Here is a 9,704-nt window from a genome sequence, read left to right as displayed (position 1 = left end):
ACTGAGGCACCGAGAAGTTAAGTGACTTGCCCAAAGTGATACAGCAGACAAGGGGTGGAGCTGGGATTAGATCTCAGGTCCTTCTGGATCCCAGGGCCATGCTGTATCCACTAGGACATGCTGGATGATGAATGGATCTTAATGCTGAGCTAAACTGGTTAAAGGGAGGAAAGGAGAAGCAAGGTAATGAGGGACAAGGAAAGAAGAAGGGAGGGAAGCTCTTTGAGGAAAGCAGTTTGTGGAAAAGGGGAGGCTTTCCTAGATGTCCCCTTTCACGAGGTCTAGAGTCTTAAGCCAAGGTTGACAGCTGTAGTCCAAAATCTGCCACCAGAATCTGTGATTGACTAAGAGTTGGGATGGAGAGCTGATCCAGTGTCATTACAGGAAGGTCAGGATTCTAGTGTCCCTTTAAATTGCACTACTGTCAATCACCATGGCACAAGGCCACTGATGACATTTATGTGGATAATGCCTTAAATTGAGCATCTCAAGCAGTTTAATTCATTTAACTTGAACAGTTGTTACATCTCTATTAAACTTTAGCTCAGTTTAGAAGGGATCAGCTCTTCATTTAACTATTAGAGAAAGAACAATGTAAAAAATAAAATGCTGTAGATGATTTGGCTGTATCTTACTAAATAATAATTATAGTATTTATTAAGCACTTACTGTATGGACTACATGTCTATTATACAAGCTCAGTTTAGAAGGAATCCGCTCTTCATTTAACTATTAGAGGTAGAACAATGTAAAAAATAAGTAAAATACTGCAGATGATTTAGCTGTATCTTACTAAATAATAATTATGGTATTTGTTAAGCACTTACTGTATGGACTTAACTATTTTCCAGGTACTGTACTAAACCCTGGGGTAGATACAAGAAAATTGAGTTGGCTGCAGTCCCTGTCCCATGTGGGGTTCACAGTCTCAATCCCCATTTTACAAATGAGGAAAACGAGGCACAGTGAAGTAAAGTGAATTGTCCAAGATCACATAACAGACAAGTGGCGGAGCGGGAATGAGAATCCATGACTTTCCAACTCCCAGGCCAGTGCCATATCCACTATGCCATGCTGTCAGCTATCAGGCATCAATTAGCTTTCTTCTAAATGTATTCCCACAAAAGCAGTACGATCAATAAACAATTGAATTCAGACCACCTGTGTCTCTGATTATGACTATGACTATGACTATGAAGGAGTGACTTCTCCTTCATTCAATTTTCTTATTTGTGAAATAGAGCAAATGATTCTGAGTGACCACAGGTGAACTCAAAATTTCTTCAAGAGGAGTAATATGGGGGAGTTGAAGATGTGCTGTCAATAAAGCACCCAACCCCGCCTTCCCCCTCTTTGGGCCAGCCCATGGGGGACATACATGATAATGATAATGAAGATGATGATGGCATTTGTTAAGTGCTTACTATGTGCCAAGCACTGTTCTAATTGCTGGGAATGGGGGCGGTGGGGAGGTGGAGATACAAGGTAATCAGGTTGTCCCACGTGGAGCTCACAGTCTTCATCCCCATTTTACAGATGAAGTAACTGAGTCACAGAGAAGTTAAGTGACTTGCCCAAAGTCACACAGCTGACAAGTGGTGGAGTCAGGATTAGAACCCGTGACTTCTGACTCCCAATTCCGGGATCTTTCCACTAAGCCGTGCTGGATGATGGAATGTTAAGTGCTTATTATGTGACAAGCACTGATTTAAGCACTGGGGTAGATCCAAGGTAATCAGGTTGGATACAGTCCCTGTACCATATGATGATGATGATGGCATTTATTAAGCACTTAGTTTGTGCAAAGCACTGTTCTAAGCACTGGGAAGGTTACAAGGTGATCAGATTGTCCCACGGGGGGCTCACAGTCTTCATCCCCATTTTCCAGATGAGGTAACTGAGACACAGAGAAGTTAAGTGACTTGCCCAAAGTCACAAAGCTGACAATTGGTAGAGCCAGGATTTGAACCCATGACCTCTGACTCCAAAGCCTATGCTCTTTCCCACTGAGCCACGCTGCTTCTCATATGAGCCATATGAGGCTCATAGTCTTAATCTCCATTTTCCGGATGAGGTAGCTGAAGCCCTAAGAAGTGAAGTGATTTGCCCAAGGTCATACAGCAGACAAGTGGTGGAGTCAGGTTTGGAACTCAGGTCTTTCTGACTTCCAGGCTTGTGATTTATCTACTAGACCACGCTGCTTCCCTAAGAGTGCTCTGCACACAGTAAACACCCAATAAATATGATATGATTGCTTCTTGGTGGTCTTGGTGGTTAGGATTTGGCACTTTCACCACCATGACCCGGGTTCAATTGCCAGTCAAGAAGACTTTTCACAGTTATCATCATCATCATCAATTGTATTTATTGAGCGCTTACTGTGTGCAGAGCACTGTACTAGGCGCTTGGGAAGTACAAATTGGCAACATATAGAGACAGTCCCTACCCAACAGTGGGCTCACAGTCTAAAAGGGGGAGACAGAGAACAAAACCAAGCGTATTAACAAAATAAAATAAATAGAATAGAGATGTACAAGTAAAATAAATAAATAAATAAATAGAGTAATAAATATGTACAAACATATATACATATCCTAAGAGAAGCAGTATAGTTTAGTGGATACAGCATAGGCCTGGGCAACAGAAGGACTTGGCTGCAATCCTGGCTCCACCACTTGTCTCCTGTGTCTCCTTGGCAAATCAGTTCACTTCTTTGTGCTTCAGTTACCTCATCTGTAAATGGGGTATTGGAACTGTGAGCTCCGTGTGGGATGGGGACTGTGTTCTACCCGATTTGCTTCTATCTACTTGTATAGTGCCTAGCACATAGTAAGCACTTAACAAATAGTACTATAATTATTATTTTCACTGTCATTGCCTACCTAACACTATAGGGGGAGAGCAAAATAGGATTGGTATACATGATCCCTGTATATCTGAAGTAGGAAGATCAGTGAGGAGACTGATGCAGAAGTCAGGCCTGGATGTAAAAGGAACTAGATCAGGGCGGTAGTCATTTGGATGTGGAAGAAGGGTAGATTCTGGAAATTTTTGTGTAAAAAAAAAGTGACAGGCTATGTTTAAATTGACATTGTAGAGTGATAAAAGAGGAGGATCAGTTGGGGAAAATGCAAAGTCTGCAGGTTTGAGAGACAGGGAGGATGATGACGATGTTCAGTGTAATTGAAAAGTGATGGGGAGGAGTGGATTTGAGAGGAAAGATAAGGAGTTTCTTTTCCTGCACAATATTTCCATGATCTACCCTTTCGTCCCCATCCAAACGTCCAGCACTGTGGTCCAGGTACTTTTCATGTCCCAACCTGACAACTGCATCAGCCTACTTGCTTACCTTCCTGTCTTCCTCCATTCTCTCCCTTTTCCATTTCATACTTTGCTGTCTGGATGATTCTTCTAAAATTGGCATTAGGGACACAACTCCCCACCCCTTCCAAAAACTCCAAGGAGACCATCAAGTCAAAACCCCTGACCTTGGGTTTTCGAGCATTCATTCAGCTCTCTCCCTTCTTCCTAACAACTGTGTCTTTCATTACACTCCAGCTTGCAATATACATTCTTCTGACTGTATCTCATTCTCATCACTCCTGTTGCTGAGCTCTTGTTCATTCCCCCTTCCTAACAAGGGCCCCGTCTCTGAGCCCTACACATCTAGCAGATTCTCCTTGTGCCCATAGCAATTCTGAAATCATGCGTCTTCCAAGAGACCACTGATCAATTTATAACCTCCCCACATTTTATCCCCCAACTGTTACCTTAGCACCCTTTGGGACACTCATGCATATATATTGAATCCTTTATTAATACTTCTTGACTGTAATTTATTTAAGTTCCATTTCTCCCAAAAGATTGGAAGATTTCTGAGGGCAGCAAACATGTATACTAATTCTATTGCACTTTCCCAAGTGCTTAGTAGAGGACTTTGCATACACAGGTGCTCACACCTTGCTCCTCTAATCCCAACATTTACTCACTGCACCTCAATCTCATCTATCTTAATGCAGCCCCTTGCCCACATATTTCCTCAGGGCTGGAACTACCTTCCCTCCTTCAGTGTCTTATTAAGGTCACATCTCCTCCAAGAGGTCTTCCCTGATTAAGCCCTCTTGTAAGAATAATAATAATAATAGTATTTCTTAAGCACTTACTACATGCCAAGCACTATTCTAAGCACTGGGGGAATACAAGGTAATCAGGTTGTCCCATGTGGGGCTCACAGTCTTAATCCCCATTTTAGAGATGAGAGAACTGAGGCACTGAGAAGTTAAGTGACTTGCCAGGTCACACAGCTGACAAGTGGTGGAGCTGGGATTAGAACCCACGACCTCTGACTTCCAAGCCCGGGCTCTTTCCATTAAGTCATTCTGCCCTACTGTCTCTCTTTTCTGCATCACCCATGCCCTTGGCTGTGAACTCTTTGAGCAATTTGACCCTTATCCCCACAGAATTTATGAGGTAGAATTTGTTTGCCTCCTCCTCCTCTCTTGGTGGGCAGGGAATGGGACTAATAAATCTGTTGTATTGTACCTCTCCTAAGGAATACACTTTTGTTTTTAAAGCCCTATATTACATCAATCTAGTGCACTTTGTCGTGCATTGATCCCTTCTCCTTTTTGCTGTATTGATACATCCCTAAATAATAAAAACGACAACAATAGTAATAATGGTATTTGTTAAGCACTTACTCTGTCATTCATTCATTCATTCAATCACATTTATTGAGCACTTACTGTGTGCAGAGTACTGTACTAAGTGCTTGGGAAGTACAACTTGGCAACAAATAGAGACTGCCCCTACCCAACAACAGGCAAGCACACTACTACGCCCTTGGGGTAAATACAAGATAAATCCGGTCTATCATGGGTCTCACAGTCTAAGGAGGGAGAACAGGCATTGAATTCCCATTTTGCAGTTAAGGAAACTCAGGAGCTGAGAAATGAAGTGACTGACAAAGGTCACACAGCCGTCAAGTGGTGCAGCCGGTATTAGTGCTTAGAACAGTGCTCTGCATAGTAAGCGCTTAACAAATGCCATCATTATTATTGTTAGAAACCAGGTCCACTGGCTCCTTGGCCAGTGCTTTTCCACTAGGCCACACTGCTTTACTACTGGTGTACTATACAACTACTGATGATGGTATAAATCATGAATTTAGATTAAAGTATTATTCATTTGCCATAATCTTTGTTTTCTTGACATTCAAATGTAGGCCCATCTTTTTGCTCTGTTCCTTAACTTTTAATAATGTCATCAAATCAAAAATACCACTATTATTATTATTATTATTATTACTCAACTGAGGAGAAATCCTCTTCCCACCTCCCTCAAAACCAAGCGGTGAAGAACTCCATGAACAATTATTCAGCTTTTATTTGTTTGGTTTCCTTCTGGACGCCTGCCCTGCGGGTTGCAAAACTGTTTGATAATTAAATGGGATGACACATTTCATCAGTCAAATAAATTAATTCACTCTCCTGCTGGGTTAAGAGACAACTCTATATAGCCCTCCTCAGGGCAAATGCCCGCAAGCTGGCTCCCAACTGTGCAGACATTTTAAAAGCTTCTTCCAGGCAGGGGACAGGAAAGTTGGCCTAGTCGGGGCGGGGAATTGGTCAAGGTACTGACTTGGAAACACTGGGGGAGTGCACAGATGAGGCAAAGAAAGGAAAGGAAAGGAAAAATTCTACACTCTCACTCCTCTTCTCAACACTTCGCCAGTGCAGAAGTTAACTGCAAAGAAATAAAAGTTTAGATAGCAAAATGAAGAGGAGAAATGAGAAGTAGCATGGCTTAGTGGAAAAAGCACAGGCCTGGGAGCCAGAGACTGGGGTTTTGACTCCAGTTTTGTCATATGTCAGTTGTGTGACCTTGGGAAAGGCACTTAACTTCTTTGGGGCCCTGTTCTGTCACCTGTAAAATAGGAATTCAAAACCTGTTCCCCCTCCTACTTAGCCCGTGAGCCACACGTGGGCATGCACTGTGTCCCACCTGATTAGCTGGTATCTATCCCAGGGCTTAGGACAGTATCTGGCACATTGTTCTTGTCTTATGCTTTCGAGTCGTGTCCAACCCTTAGCGACACCATGGATACATCTCTCCCAGAACACCTCACCTCCATCTGCAATTCCTCTGATAGTGTATCCATAGATTTTCTTGGTAAAAATATGGAAGTGGTTTACCATTGCCTTCTTCCGCACTGTTAACTTGTCTCTCTGCCTTCAACTCTCTTCCCTGATGCTGATGTCCAACACAGGAGAGTTTTAACTTGTAGCAAAGGGCCTTCCATTCTCTAGCCAATGCCCAAGCTAAGAATGGAATGGGTATGTCCCTGCTTGACTCTCCCTCCTGTCGTTGAAACTGGTAGAGTACTGGAAAATTAATCAGGTGCAACCCTGAGAGGTAATCTAGCACACAGTAAGGGCTTAAATACCATTAAAAAAAATGGAAGTCTTCATTCCTGCTGTAGAAATCTGATTCCCACTGAGGACTAACTAGGTATCTCTCTTAATTTCAGGTTGCTGAGACCAAGCTCAGTCTAATTTAATGTAATCCATCTCCTATGAATCAATACTTTATCGTGGCAGGAGAGTGTGTATGCTGATCAAGCTTAGAGCTATGCCATATAGGGTTACTGGAAATGGAAAGGTCTAAACCGATAGCATTATTCATTCTATCATACCTATTAAGCGTGTACTGTGTGCAGAGCACTGCACTAAGCACTTGGGAAACTAGAAAACAGCACTTAAAGAGAGACAATCCCTGCCCACAACAATCAGACAATGTTAATTCACCTGTGCTGAGCAACTGCAGTATGGGAAAGAGTCAAAGAAAGAGTCAAAGAGATCAAGTGATCAAAATGCTGATCAAAGACAATGGCTGAGACTCAGGTTTTTATTGCACGGAATAATAATAATAGTAATAATAATGATGGCATTTATTAAGCACTTACTATGTGAAAAGCACTGTTCTAAGCACTGGGGAGGTTACATGGTGATCAGGTTGTCCCTCGTGGGGCTCACAGTCTTCATCCCCATTTTCCAGATGAGGTAACTGAGGCTCAGAGAAGTGAAGTGTCTTGCCCAAGGTCACACAGCAGACATGTGGGGGAGCTGGGATCAGAACCCATGACCTCTGTCTCCCAAGTCTGGGCTCTTTCCACTGAGCCACGCTGTTCCTCTAGAAGAAGAAGACAATGGTAAACTACTTTCGTATTGTGACCAAGAAAATGCTATGGATACACATACCAGAATGACCTCTTGGCAGAAGATGGACATACTGGAGAGGGTGTGCCCATGGAGCTGCTATGGATCAGAAACGACTTGATGGAATTTGAAGAACTTCCTAGTTACAAATACCCAACTACAAAGCTCAGTGACAAGATGCCAAGAAAAGAGACTCCCTGAGCGGACTGAAGTGGAAGCCTTCTCCAGACAGGCAGCAAACAGGTAGAGGAGAAGACAAAGGTAGTTTTGCAAATGTGATAACATTCCAGGGCAAAGGAAACACCTAAACTGGGAAGTGTATGCAGATGGAGGTACTTGAGCTTCAACACAAGGAAAATTCACCTAGAGGGATTTCTCCTTGTGTTATGCACAAGTCTGTTGTTCTTGCTCTCAGCAGTGCACTGACCACATACAGTTTCTGACTCAGGCTAAGACATCCCAGCTCCGCCAGTTGTCAGCTGTGTGAAATTGGGCAAGTCACTTACCTTCTCTGTGCCTCAATTACCTCATCTGGAAAATGTGGATTAAAACTGTGAGCCCCCCGTGGGACAACCTGATCACACTGTAACCTCCCCAGTGCTTAGAACAGTCCTTTGCACATAGTAAGTGCTTAATAAATGCTATTATTATTATTATTACTATCCAGGAAGGGGAACTGAGCTGGAAACTAACTGAGTGAGTGTAAAGGTTGGGCAGGTGCAGAAGGCTCTCTTCCTCGTCTGCCCAAGATGGATAGGGGAGAACTAGTTAGGGCTTGGACAAGAGGCAGTCAGTACGGTGAGACCATTTTCTTTTGAGAAAAGTCTTAACATCTGGAAACCCGTGGACCAGCGACAAGTAGCGAGCCACACCTGAGTGGGATTCCTGGGCGAAAGAGGATATAGCTGGATTAAGAGGAGAGGAAGGCTATGAGAAAACAACCAAGGGCTGGGAGGTCAAAGAGAGCTCCCGGGAGATTAGCTTCAGAAATGAAGGAGAGATGGACAGAAGCAGAGCCAGCAGGAAGACACAACAGAGAGAAAGTGCAAGAGTCTCCTTGACTCTCCTAGCCTTCATTTTTCACTTGCCTATTCTTTTTTTATTATTTTTTCATTCATTTTTCATTATTCACTTGCCTATTCTGACCACCATCCAGGGTCACACCTGGAGAGTTTCCAGTACTCTACCAGTCTCAGCTATGGGAGGGAGAGTCAAGCAGAGGCCTGTCCATTACATTTCTAGCTTGGCCAGTAGCTAGTGAGTGGAAAGCAATCTGCTACAAGTCAAAGCTCACCCATGCTGGGCAGCAGGGACATCGAAGAGAGTTGAGGGCAGAGACTCTAGTTTACTGTGCGGAAGGCAGCAATGGTAACCCAATTCCATATTTTTACCAAGACAACTCTATGTATAGTCTACCACAGCGATTGCAAATGGAGAGCAAGGCGTTCAGGGAGAGATGTGTACCTGGTGTCGGAAATGACTTGGCATAAAACAAGACTGTTCTGACTCCATTTACTCTTTGCAATCCTTTCTCAGGAAGCTTTTTTTGTTTTGTTTTTTGTTTCAGTGTCACTCTCCCCTGGTCTTCATCCCAGGCCAATCAATCAGTTATTCAATTAACCAATCCTTCAGTGGTATTTGCTGAGTGTTTACCAGGTTCAGAACACTGTTCCAAATACTTGGGAGATACATTCACTCCCTTAGAGAAACAGCGTGGCTCTGTGGAAAGAGCACGGGCTTTGGAGTCATAGGTTATGGGTTCAAACCCTGGCTCTGCCACTTGTCAGCTGTATGACTCTGGGCAAGTCACTTAACTTCACTGGGCCTCAGTTCCCTCATCTGTAAAATGGGGATTAATTAAGACTGTGAGCCCACTTTGGGACAACCTGATCACCTTGTAACTTCCCCAGTACTTAGAAGAGTGCTTTGCACATAGTAAGCGCTTAATAAATGCCATTATTATTATTATTACAGTACAATAGAGTTGGAAAACACAATCCGTGCCTTCAAGGAATTTACAGTCTAATTAGCAACAAAAGGACAACAAGGAGAAGAGAAGGTATCAGTTCAGATTTGGGGTGTAGGAATTGACATGGAGAGAATGTTACTTGCTTGCTTTGTGCTGCTGCTGCTGCTGTTTGGTCAACTGGGAGGGTTCCTTCTACTCAATTCAGCAATTATCACAGCACCTGAGACATAATCTGATTCAGTAAATAAGGTCCCGGAATCTTGTCGAGGTCTTGAAGCAGTGTGGCTCAGTGGAAAGAGCACCGGCTTGGGAGTCAGAGGTCATGGGTTCTAATCCCGGCTCTGCCACTTTTCAGCTGTGTGACTTTGGGCAAGTCACTTAATTTCTCTCTGCCTCAGTTCCCTCATCTGTAAAATGGGGACTAAGACTGTGAGCCCCACATGGGACAACCTGATTACCTTGTATCCTTCCCAGTGCTTAGAAAAGTGTTTGGCACATTGTAAGTGCTTAAAGAATGC

At 43.3% G+C, this 9,704-nt stretch overlaps 1 non-coding gene across 1 annotated transcript; it reads left to right on the top strand.

Moving 5' to 3' along the window:
• The first annotated feature begins 8,363 nt into the window (after positions 1-8,363).
• Positions 8,364-8,501, top strand: LOC119933929. The gene has a single exon (XR_005452800.1). It is a non-coding gene; the product is annotated as a small nucleolar RNA SNORA7 (small nucleolar RNA).
• The last annotated feature ends 1,203 nt before the right edge of the window (positions 8,502-9,704 follow it).

Source organism: Tachyglossus aculeatus, chromosome 1, assembly GCF_015852505.1.
Source record: "Tachyglossus aculeatus isolate mTacAcu1 chromosome 1, mTacAcu1.pri, whole genome shotgun sequence".
NCBI classification, from domain to species: Eukaryota; Metazoa; Chordata; class Mammalia; order Monotremata; family Tachyglossidae; genus Tachyglossus; species Tachyglossus aculeatus.
The sequence above is the reverse complement of the archived record's forward strand: the minus strand, read 5'-3'. Positions and strand labels throughout refer to the sequence as shown.